The sequence below is a fragment of the Sus scrofa genome, chromosome 10, assembly GCF_000003025.6.
Source record: "Sus scrofa isolate TJ Tabasco breed Duroc chromosome 10, Sscrofa11.1, whole genome shotgun sequence".
In the NCBI taxonomy this organism is placed as follows: Eukaryota; Metazoa; Chordata; class Mammalia; order Artiodactyla; family Suidae; genus Sus; species Sus scrofa.
In genome coordinates this window covers 41,561,706-41,572,789 of record NC_010452.4, presented here as the reverse complement: position 1 = coordinate 41,572,789, position 11,084 = coordinate 41,561,706, and the positions used below count along the sequence as shown (strand labels likewise).

At 46.1% G+C, this 11,084-nt stretch overlaps 1 long non-coding RNA gene across 5 annotated transcripts; it reads left to right on the top strand.

Moving 5' to 3' along the window:
• On the top strand, positions 1,981–11,060 carry LOC110255685. 5 transcript variants are annotated; one of them, XR_002336338.1, is made up of 5 exons: positions 1,981–3,340; positions 4,679–4,810; positions 5,370–6,613; positions 7,896–8,092; positions 9,132–11,060. It is a non-coding gene; the product is annotated as an uncharacterized LOC110255685 (long non-coding RNA). The 5 variants fall into 5 exon arrangements; XR_002336337.1 differs by lacking the exon at positions 9,132–11,060 and having other exon boundaries at positions 1,981–2,943; positions 3,289–3,340; positions 7,896–8,414; XR_002336339.1 differs by lacking the exon at positions 9,132–11,060 and having other exon boundaries at positions 1,983–3,340; positions 5,370–5,798; positions 6,285–6,613; positions 7,896–8,414.

The window sequence follows — 11,084 nt, the reverse complement described above, 5'->3', positions numbered from 1 at the left end:
GAAGTTTCTGGCCATCCTAGCTTACAAAATCATTTTCACAGAATGGGGCAGTTTGAACACTCATGCCACTAAAATCCTAGCCTTTGGTTGAAAGTGCCATGCACGTGGCTGGTCCCATGTGCCCAAAGCTGGGCCCCAGTACGCTCATAACATTTTTCTGTGTTAAAGGAAGTTAACGCAAACAGAGGAAGGGCTAAATCCTAATTGATGTGCTAGTGGGTCTTACGTCATCTTTTTTAATGTCTCATGTTTTTATTTATTTATTTATTTATTGGCCATGCCTGAGGCATGCAGAATTTCCCAGGCCAGGGATCAAACCCACACCAGAGCAGTGATAATGCTGAATCCTCTACCCACTAAGCCCCACCAGGAACTCTATAATGTCTCATTTTAGAGGCACATGTTCCCCAGAAAACTAAATATAGAACTACCACATGATATAACAGTCCCACTCCTGGGTATACATACCGGATGAAACAATCATTCAAAAAGATGCATGCACCCTTATGTTTATCACAGCACTGTTCACAATAGCCGAGACATGGAAACAACCTAAATGTCCGTCGACAGACGAATAAATTAAGAAAATGTGGTACATATATACAATGGAGTACTACTCAGTCATAAAAAGGACACAATAATGCCATTTGCAGCAACATGGATGCAACTAGAGAATCTCATAGCGAATGAAGTCAGAGAAAGACAAATACCATAAGATGCGACATATATGGAATCTAAAATGTGGCAAAAATGATCCTATCTACAAAACAGAGGCAGACTTGTGGTTGCCAGCTGGGGGTGCTGGGGAGGGAGCGGGATGGACAAGGAGTTTGGGGTTTGGGGATGCAAACTGCTGCATCTAGAATGGATAAGCAATGAGATCCTGCTGTACAGCACAGGGAACTATGTGTGATTGGGTTACTTTGCTATACAGCAGAAAAATTGAGGAAACATTGTAAATCAGCTATACTTTAATTTTTAAAAATAAGTTAAAAAAAAAAAAACGTTCCCAGGTATGATTTGGCTCAAATAGCACAAACAGGGAAAACTCAGTCCTTGGCTTTTGCAAATAGTTTTATAAATTGAAGCAGAAGAGAGTAGGGATAGAAATCTCAGAAAGATTTTGCTGTGGCTTATCAATTGATCACCCTCTTTAACCCAGTCTCACAGAACATCAGACCTCTGCTGTTTGATAAGCCTTCCTTGGGTGCAGACGTGTTGCTGGCATGCTCCCAGCCCATGACAGGTGGAAGGAAGTGCCCCGAGGCTTACTGCCTGTGACCTTGAGAGAGTGACCTTCCTCGGCTCCATTCCCCATCCCTAAGATGGGGATGACCCCAAGCTGAAGGCATTTGTTATAAAGGGCCAATAACACACAAATAAAACACCTGGCACCTCTGGGCCACGTAGAAACTGATGGCTGATGTTTATTATGTTTTTGGCCAGACTAAGAAGTATGTCGTACCACAGAAAGAGAATTTAAAACAGTTCAGGTTGGCTTCCCATACAGAATTCAATATAAAAACTACTGAGAACCACAGAAATGTCCAAACTGCATAAAAAGTATAATGTTTTTTCTTTTTAGGGCCACACCTGCGGCATGGAAGTTCCCTGGCCAGGGGTCGAATCACAGCTGCAGCTGCCAAGCTACACCACAGCCACAGCAGATCTGAGCTGCATCTGCAACATACACCATAGCTTGCATCAACGCCAGATCCTTAACCTCCTGAACAAGGCCAGGGATCAAAACCACGTTCTCTCGGACACTAGGTCTGGTTCTTAACCTGCAGAGTCACAACTGGATCTCCAAAATGTGTATTTTAATTTTTTTTTTTTTTGCTCTTTTTGCCTTTTTCTAGGGCTGCTTCCCACAGCATATGGAAGTTCCCAGGCTAGGGGTCTAATCGGAGCTGCAGCTGCCGGTCTACACCACAGCTCACAGCAACACCGGATCCTTAACCCACTGAGCAAGGCCAGGGATCGAACCCACAACCTCATGGTTCCTAGTTGCATTCGTTAGCCACTGAGCCATGACGGGAACTCCGAAAAAGTGTATTTTAATTTTTAAACAATCAAACTGGAATGGGATCAAGATGGTGGTTTGGTAAGTGTTGACTTAATCAGCACAGGAAGTGAAAGTCACTAAATTATTTCTGTTCCAAGCTCCACTTTGGGCCATTAATTCCTCCCTCTGGCTGCCCTGGTGGCCTACCCTGGCCCTGATCTAGCATCAGCCCAGCCTCCCTTCGCATCCTGACCTTGACAGTGTACTTGTCTGCTTCCAGAACTGAACCAGAAGCCTTTAGAAGGCAGGATCTGTCTCTTTGCTCAGGACGCAGCCCCTGTGGGTCCAGCCCCTGATGTGGGACACTGCTGCAATATTTGTGGGAAAAAATGGACACATTAACCAAATTCAAAAATTGCCGCTCCCCTTTCTATGAGTAAATCTGGGAGCTCCCAACCTTCCAGCTAGAAAGGCACGGAGGCAAAGTGGTGTTCAAGGCAGCACATCCATTCTGCTTAATGCCTCTGGCTTCTTGGAAGGTTGTCCCAGAGCCAGCAAGACGAGATGTTTTCTTTCCTTTTTCTTTGGATCCTAAATTATTTCTGAAAGTTACAGCATTTTGGATTTGTATTGTTTATTAGCTGTCACTTTTGTTTTTCCCCCCCTTCTCTGGACCTGGTTGAACTTGACGGTCCCCTCTGAAGCTGTTCCTCATATGGAAAGTTCCCCCGTCAGCGCGCCATAAATAATCAAGGCTGGGTGCATTCCATGGCCTTCTCTGGCTTCGTTCTCCCTCCAGCCTCCCATCTGCACGGCTCCAGGTTCCTGTGGTCCCAGTGACATGGTTGCTGGCAAGCAATGCTCAGCTTCATGTATTTATTGGGATTCTCAGATCTGGACTGGTTTGCTCCATTCAAGCTGCTGACATGCTTTGTGAGGTACGTATTTTATAGCGTCTCCCCTTTTCACTGGGACTGAACAGATTCTTAGCTTCAACTTGCTACTGACTGTCCTGACAGCAGACCGTCAGCGGCTTATCTCATCTGGGAGTGCCATCCAATATGTATTTTATCCACATCTACGTCTTCAGGAATGGTCCTTCTCAAGGCGAAATGTTTATTGTATCTGGGATTTGGTCACGGTCATAGTTATCCCCAGAAGAAACCGCAGTTTGACAAGCATGTTTTGAACTTGGGTTTAGGAGGCAGATGTGAGCTGAGTAGCACAACACATCTTCCGTACTCTGAAGTGTGAGACTGTTTCAATGTGGTGTTTAACCCTAGGAGAAGAGCCACCATCTATCCAGGGAAACCAAATGTGACAGCTGAACGAGAGGTAAAGGTGACAGGTTTCTAATTTTGACGTGAAGCTAAACAGGTTTGTTGGTTTGGTGTTTGTTTTCTTTTTCCAGTCACACCTGCAGTATAGGGAAGTTCCCAGGCTAGGGGTCGAATCAGAGCTGCAGCTGCTGGCCTACACACCACAGTCACAGCCACACCAGATCCAAGCTGAATCAGAGGGCTAGCCAAAGCTTGCGGCAACACTGGATCCTTAACCCGTTGATCAAGGCCAGGGATCAAGCCCACATCCTCACGGAGACAACACTGGGTTCTTAACCCACTGAGCTGAAACGGGAACTCAGTTTTTTTTTTTCAATGAAACTTCCATGTTCAAAATTGCCCCCCACACCTTGGTTAGCTTTGTTGTAAAGAATTCACCTATAATAGGATGGCAGTACGTACCTCTTTTAGTATGTTCCAAAAACAAAATTGTGAGCAGTTACCCTTATAATGTCATGTTTTGATCAATCAGTCACTAAGTACCACTCAAAAAAAAAAAAAAAAGATTTTTACCTTCTGTTGCTACGTAGGAATTGAATATCCAGCAAGGAGTTGCAAAGAGTTGCAGCAGGTGTTCTAAGGGCATTGGCAGATATAGCCATAAACTTGGGCTGAATATTGCCTGAGAGGTCATATACATCTTACTATTAAAGCTTGGGAGTTCCCATTGTGGCTCAGTGGTAATGAATCTGACTAGTATCCCGTAAGGATGCGGGTTTGACCCCTGGCCTCACTCAGTAGGTTAAGGATCTGGTATTGCCATGAGCTGTGTTGTAGGTCACAGATGCAGCTTGGATCTGGTGTTGCTGTGCTGTGGCATAGGCCTACAGCTGCAGCACTGATTCGACCCCAAGTCTGAGAACCCTAACCCATTTTATTTTATGTGCTGAAATCTGCATTATGCATAGGAAGCAAGGTACAGAATAGGTATGGTATGCTCTCATTTGCTTTTTTTTTTTTTTTTTTTTTATGGCCACACCTGCAGCATATGGAATTTCCCAGACCAGGGATTGAGTCCAAGCCACAGCTACAACCTACATCTCAGCTTCAGCAATGCCAGAACTTTAACCCACTGCCTTGGGCCAGGGATCAAACCCACATCTACACAGCAACCTGAGCCACTGCAGTCAGATTCTTAACCCGCTGCACCACAGCAGCAACGTCCCTCATTTGCTTTTTAAAAAGGAGTGAGGGCAGGAAAGAAAGGGTAGATGTGTGCTTATATGTGCATAGAAATTTTCTGGAAGGTGGCTTTAGGAAAAAGGTACTGGAGGTGGGAAAGAAGGCCACTTTTGCATTATTCGAAGGTTTTCCTGCATTTTATTTTTTTCAGTTGAAAAAAGGCTTTACTGGATTCAGCTGAGCTGACATTCAGAATGGCCTCAGCGACGTTGTGAAAGAGGAAAACGTCTCACCCCTCAGCTTGAGCCTCTTCTGCCTGACGGGACCGCACCATGGCCCTCAGGTACCTACAGTCAGTTTGATTTCATAAAAATAATACAGGTACATAATCAGGCACTCTGCATCTTGAATGCTCCATTGGAATGGCTTTCATGCTGGCTCCCTCACACTAAATTGATTTTACCACCCATCTGTGGGCAAACACAATCTGAAATAGGCTGCTATAGACTTCGGATTTGCCACCCTCCCTGTCCCACAGTGGCCTTGCTGAGCTGTCTGTCACCTGGACCCTCAGGCCCCTTGTATCCAGGGTTTGATGAATGACTCTCAGCTCTCCCAAATTTGCATGTTAAAAGCCTTCTGAAGGGTGGCCTCCAGGCAAAGGGTGACTAAGGCTGGGAAGTTCAGACCCCTGTGGCCACCAGGAAGGCCTTTTGGTGCCTCCAGTAGTGCCCTAGGGGACTCTCAAGTGTCCTTTGGAAAAGGAGCGAGGCCATCACTTAGGGACCCAGAGACATTGCCACCCAGCTGGGGCTTATCCCAAAGTTTCCACTTGACTAGACTCACTGCCTCAGGCTTTGGGCTGGTTTTGCAGTTGTCTCTCCCTTTTCATCCTCATTCAGATAAAATGGTGTGACAGAAATCTGGTCCTCTGAAGAAGATGCAAATTCTGACCGCATTGGAACCTTCCAGAACCAACAGCCCTCCTCTCCTCTCCAGCCTCTCGCCATCCCCTTGCCTACGAGAAGCAGACCATGCCTGGCCAGTTTCTCTGAGCATGTAGGTGTGACCTCGTCCTCCAGGCTTCACTGTCTGGTTTCATGTTCTGCCCTCTGCCAGGCCTGTGGTATAACTGGTCAGAGACTCTGGCGAAAGAAAGAGCCGCCTGGACTTGAAAGCCATCTGTATCCTTCCATCATCTCCAGGGCGTGCTTCTGAAATGAGACCAAGTCTCTCATCTCTGCCGCCTCCCAGGTCAGGTCCCCAGCACCGCCACGAAGGCTGAAATTCTGCTTGTCACGTGGCTGTCACGTGGCCCAGACCCCTCAAAGGTAATAGCTGCATCCTCCTGTGTGTATTCCTCCGAAGCCCCCCTTTCTCTGTGTTGGTGTGTTGGCTGGAAGAGGACTGGTTCCCCTGTTTAGAGCAGCTTCAGTCTGTCTCAAGTCACCAAAAAATTTTTAAAAAGTGTTTATAGAACTACTCCTGGGTCTTCCAGGGAGCTTCCCCAAGTCAACGCAACACCTGAGCGCCCAGCTCATGTGTAGACCCCCACCCTGGGCCCGCCCTGGCCCACCCCAAACAGAGCAGCCTGGGTCTGGGGAGCTCTTCCAGACCTCTGGTCACGGGGTTTATCTGGGCGGTGCTGCTTCCAGGTGGTTCTTTTCCCCTTGCACGTGGATAGGAGCACGGGATCTGATTCTCATTGATTATAAAAGACACTAGGAAAGAAGGAAGTTGGCCGGTGTTGGCCCATGATCGAGTATTTTCCCTTTGCTTTCATTTTCATCACTGCCCTGAAACACGCCTGCCTCCAGCCCTCATCATCTCATATGGAAAATCATAATCACAGTACTGCTGGTACCTCTGAGGGCCTGTGTTACTGAAGAGGGCAAGCGTCTGCCAGACTCACTAAGGACTGGTGCTTCTGTGGGTCCTGTGGGATTCGTCGGGGATGTCAGTCAAGTGGGAAGATTTCCACATCCCAGAGTCCATGGCCATGCTGGACACTGACTGGCCTCCTGGTTGACCTCCCAGAAGAGAAAAAGCTCTGGGCCCCAACGCTGAGCGGTTGGCTGAAGAGTTGAGACAATAGTGGGAAACCGTGCTGTGTCCAGCCCAGGCTTGCTCTCTGCTGGGGAGCAAGGTGAGTTTGGGGCTGCATGGAGGGCAGCAGCTTGGGGAATCCATTCAGAAAGAGCCAAAGTGTAACCAGTAACTTAAAAAATTCAATCAGACTTAAGCACCCTCTGATGTTAATAGCCTTTTAACTTGCGGGGGTGGGGAGGGGACCACTGAATTTCAGTTCATGGCGAAGCTGATAGAGGGGGAGAAGAAAGCGCTAGTTTTCCTGAAGTGAGCATGTTTGACCGAATGTCAGGAAAACAGGACAAGGGCCTTCCTTCTCGCCCTGTGACTGCGAGGTGTCATTGGCGTGGACCACATTATCTCAGGTAAAGTGAGCCAGCTCTGCTTTGCTGTGAGGTTTGAATTAAACTTTTCACACTGGGCAGGCCTCTGGTCCAAATTGCATCCAATGGTTAGCTGAGACCTGCCAATTTCCTACCAAGCACAGCCTGGCACAGGTGCCAACACAGCCAGCAGCATGCTAAGTCATCCTGATATTTTCTGTCACACAGTGACATTCAACAGCATCTTTCAGAAAATGTCTTAAGTGGACGATTCTAGCAGGTCTTTATTATTTTTTTTTCACTTTTTAAAGTTTTATTGAAGTACAGTTGATTTGCAGTGTTGTGTTAATTTCTGCTGTAGAACAAAGTGATTCAGTTATACATATATACACATCCATTCTTTCTCAGATTCTTTTCCCATGTAGGTTATCACAGAACGTTGAGTGGAGGTCCCTGTGATATACAGCAGGTCCCTGTTGACCATCCATTCCATAGACAATAATGTACATAAGCCAATCCCGAACCCTCAATCCATCCCTCCCTCCCTTAAGTTTGTTTTCGAATTCTGCGATTCTTTTTCTGTTTTGTAAATAAGTTCATTTGTATCCATTTTTTTTTAGATCCCACATATAAGTGATATCATATGACGTTTGTCTTTCTCTGTCTGACTTACTTCACTGAGTATGAGAATCTCTAGGTCCGTCCATGGTAGTTCAAATGGCATTATTTCATCCTTTTTATGACTGAGTAATATTCCATCATATATGTGTACCACATCTTCTTAATCTGTTGATGGGCATTTGTGTTGCTTCCATGTCTTGGCTATTGTGAATAGTGCTGCTGTGGATGCATGTATCTTTTCAAATTACAGTTTTGTCAGGATATATGCCCAGGAGTGGGATTGCTAGATCATATAGTGGAAACTCCCCTGACTCAGAATTGACAGGACTTCTAATTAAGAGACAGAGGGTTAAAGAGTGAAATTTAAATGGAAACATTCAACCTGCACTTTCCCAGGATGAAGTTTTGTGGGAGAGTTCCAGAATAGTGTGGCTGTATAAGTGGTTATTCCTCACTGGATACCCCCCTCTGGCTCTTGGAGCATCCTCGGATCACTTCTGGAAAACGAAATGCAAACTTGTTGAGATTCCACTTCTTTGTAATCTTCTTGCTGTGAAAATTGAAGAAGCCCATGGAAAATTCCAGTTTCCTAAGTAAGTTGAGCTTCTCAACCTCAAGGGGCTTGTGCTGTTTCTTTCATGGAACTTGATTAATTGGTTAACAAATTTAATGAGAGGACAGTCCACAACGCAGGGACCGACAGGGTTCCCGCTGCAGAGGGTTCAAGGCAATTCAATGTGTGAATCCCACTCATTGTATGTTTCCAGGGCTGTGAAAGTGATGGCCTCAGCAAGCAACTGGAAACACGTCCCTGGGGAGTTCCTGTGTGACTCAGTGGGTTAAGAACCCAACTAGTATCCATGAGGATGCAGGTTCAATCCCTGGCCTCCCACAGTGGGTTAAGGATCTGGTATTGCTGCAAGCCGTGGTGTAGGTCACAGACATGGCTCCGATCTGGTGTTGCGGTGGCTGTGGTGGAGGCCAGTGGCTACGGCTCCAACCTGACCCCTAGCCTAGGGACTTACATATGTTGTGGGGGCATGGAAAAAAAAAACAAAAACCACCCACATTCTTGTACACCAAGGCCAAGGCCCATTCTTGGGTAAAAGACATGGGTGTTCCCATCTCCCAAGCAGAGAACATCACCAACTCAAAAAGTAAGCCCAGGTCTGACTCTCTGGAGGTGGGGAGCAGGGCCCAGCCCACCGACAATTGCTGACTGTGATTTATTAGTGGAGGGAAATTCAGAACTGAACTTCACCACTGGGATTTACTTGCCTTTGAAAGCAATACAGTTAGCAGTCCATCTCTCAACACGGAATGTATTTTCTCCACTCTTCTATCTTTCTGATGAATTAAAGGCTTATGTAAGGTGAGGGATTGAAAACATACCAGCTGAAGCTCTTGGTGGATCTGCCTGCCAGATCGGGCCGTGTGGAAAAACACAGGGGGCCGGTTTTACCTCGTTCCCCCACCAATTCGCATCAGCCGTGAACTGCACAGGGCTTTCCTAGGTCTGTAACGACTGCATAATAGGAGTTCCCAGTCCTTCAGTTCTGCCAGCTGGTTTGAACAAGGTCTGCTAATTGAATGCAGTTGCTTGCAGTTTTAAATGTTCTGTATTTTCCGCAGAGCAAGAATATATTAAATTCATTTCGTCTGTCATCCGAGGAGAATTGGAGCCTGCATTTTTATTACCGACTGATGTGTGTTCATCCTTGGATTTTTTTTTTTTTTTTGAAATGTTTACAATGTAATTAAAAACAATCAAGTCAAATTATCTATTTGAATTGGTCCCTTTGGGGGAAGATTAAAGAGCAGAAAAGGTGCCTGCGATGACATCATTTTTTGCTAAGCATCGCTGCCCCCTCACACAGAAGTACATCCTGGATCTGGTCAACAAGAGCATTCTGTAATGTCGCTGGTGATTTAACAGTTACAAAATATTGTAATTAAGCGTTTGAATGCTCTCATACGTTTTCCCATTACAAATGATCTTGGAACTTGATTAATTTCAGCCCTTAGAAAGGTCCTGGATTCGGTAATGTTGTTGCCTATAAAGCACCCCTCCAGGGAAAACTATGATCTGAATTCTGAAGTCAGATCCAATTAAACTCATGCCTTTTCCCCACTTGGAGCCATAAGACAACAGCATTTTTCAGGCATGGTTCAAACAGGCTGGTCAGGTTTCTGGGGCTCTGCATGCCTAGGGCCAGCCGTGAAAAAGCATTCCCTAGAAACGGTCTCATAATCAGGAAGAAAAATGATAAATCCACAAAGGCAGGGGCGGCTGCACACGGTTCTGGGCACAGCACTGACTCAGCATTGGAGCAGCCTGCCCCAAGTCAGGAGATGGCACAGCAATTTAACACTTTGCTGGTCACCAAGAGGTAGATGGCTGGAAAGTCCTAGAGCCGAAAATGAAATCTCTGTATTGAGATGTCATAAGGGGAAAAAGGCTTCCAACAGAATTGGCCTTGGGGCAGGAGCAAATCCTTGGATAAGCTGTCAAATGAGAAATTAGCCGGCAGGGGGCCATTGATCAAGCCTCCTTATTTTTCAAGTTCATTTAAAGATTCCCCAGATGATATATAGAAACAACGTTCTGTGCCTTGAGTTTATCCTCCAGGGAGTTGAATGTTGGATAATTTTGCTCTGTCAGACTTTTTTTTCCTGACTTTGGTATGAAATAAACAAACCTCACCAACAATGAAAACCCCGGGGCTAATGAAGATCAAGCAAATGAATTGTCAAAAGAAAACCGCTTTCTCTTCCCCAGAGGATGGTTGCCAGTCTGTTTGCTTTGGAAGATTGAAACAGCTCTGCCCAAATGGGCAATAAATGCAAACCCCAAATTTTGCTGCAAAGAATGTTGTTTTTAAGAAGGATCTTGTTTTGTGCATTTTCCTCTCTGACCTAAGTAGGAGGTCTTTGGCATGTAATATAAATGCCAATCTCTTTTATCACTCCCTTTTTTAAAAATCTTTTTTTTGGCTGCTCCAAGGTACATGGAGTTCCCAGGCCAGGGATCAGATCCAAGAGCCACAGTGGCAAACCACGCTGCAGCGGCGGCAATGCCGGATCCTTAACCCACTGTGCCGGCCTGGGACCCTGTATCCTGGCACTCCAGAGATGCCACTGATCCTGTCGCACCATAGCCGGAAGTCCTCTCTTATCACTCTTAGTGTATAAAAAGGATCAGACTTTAGGTTTAGAGCATCAGAGGGGAGCATCAGTGGGCCAGGCCATCGGTGCTGAATCTTTGGCTCCCGAGTCCCTCACCAGTTCTGGCACTCCCACCCCCATCCCAGGTGAGGCTGGTTCAGCAGTACTGACTTCTGCATAACCTGTCACTTCCCTTTTCTCCTGCTGCTCCTGTGCTCCTCACATCAGTATCGGCCTGGGCATGAATACATCTTTAAGATGAGCCCAGGTCCTTCTACACATTCGCCTCAAGGGTAGCAAGAGTGGTGGGGTTTTTTGTTTGCTTTTTATTTTTTATTTTTATTTGTCTTTTTGCCTTTTCTAGGGCCACTCCCACGGCATATGAGGGTTCCCAGGCTAGGGGTCTAATTGGAGCTGCAG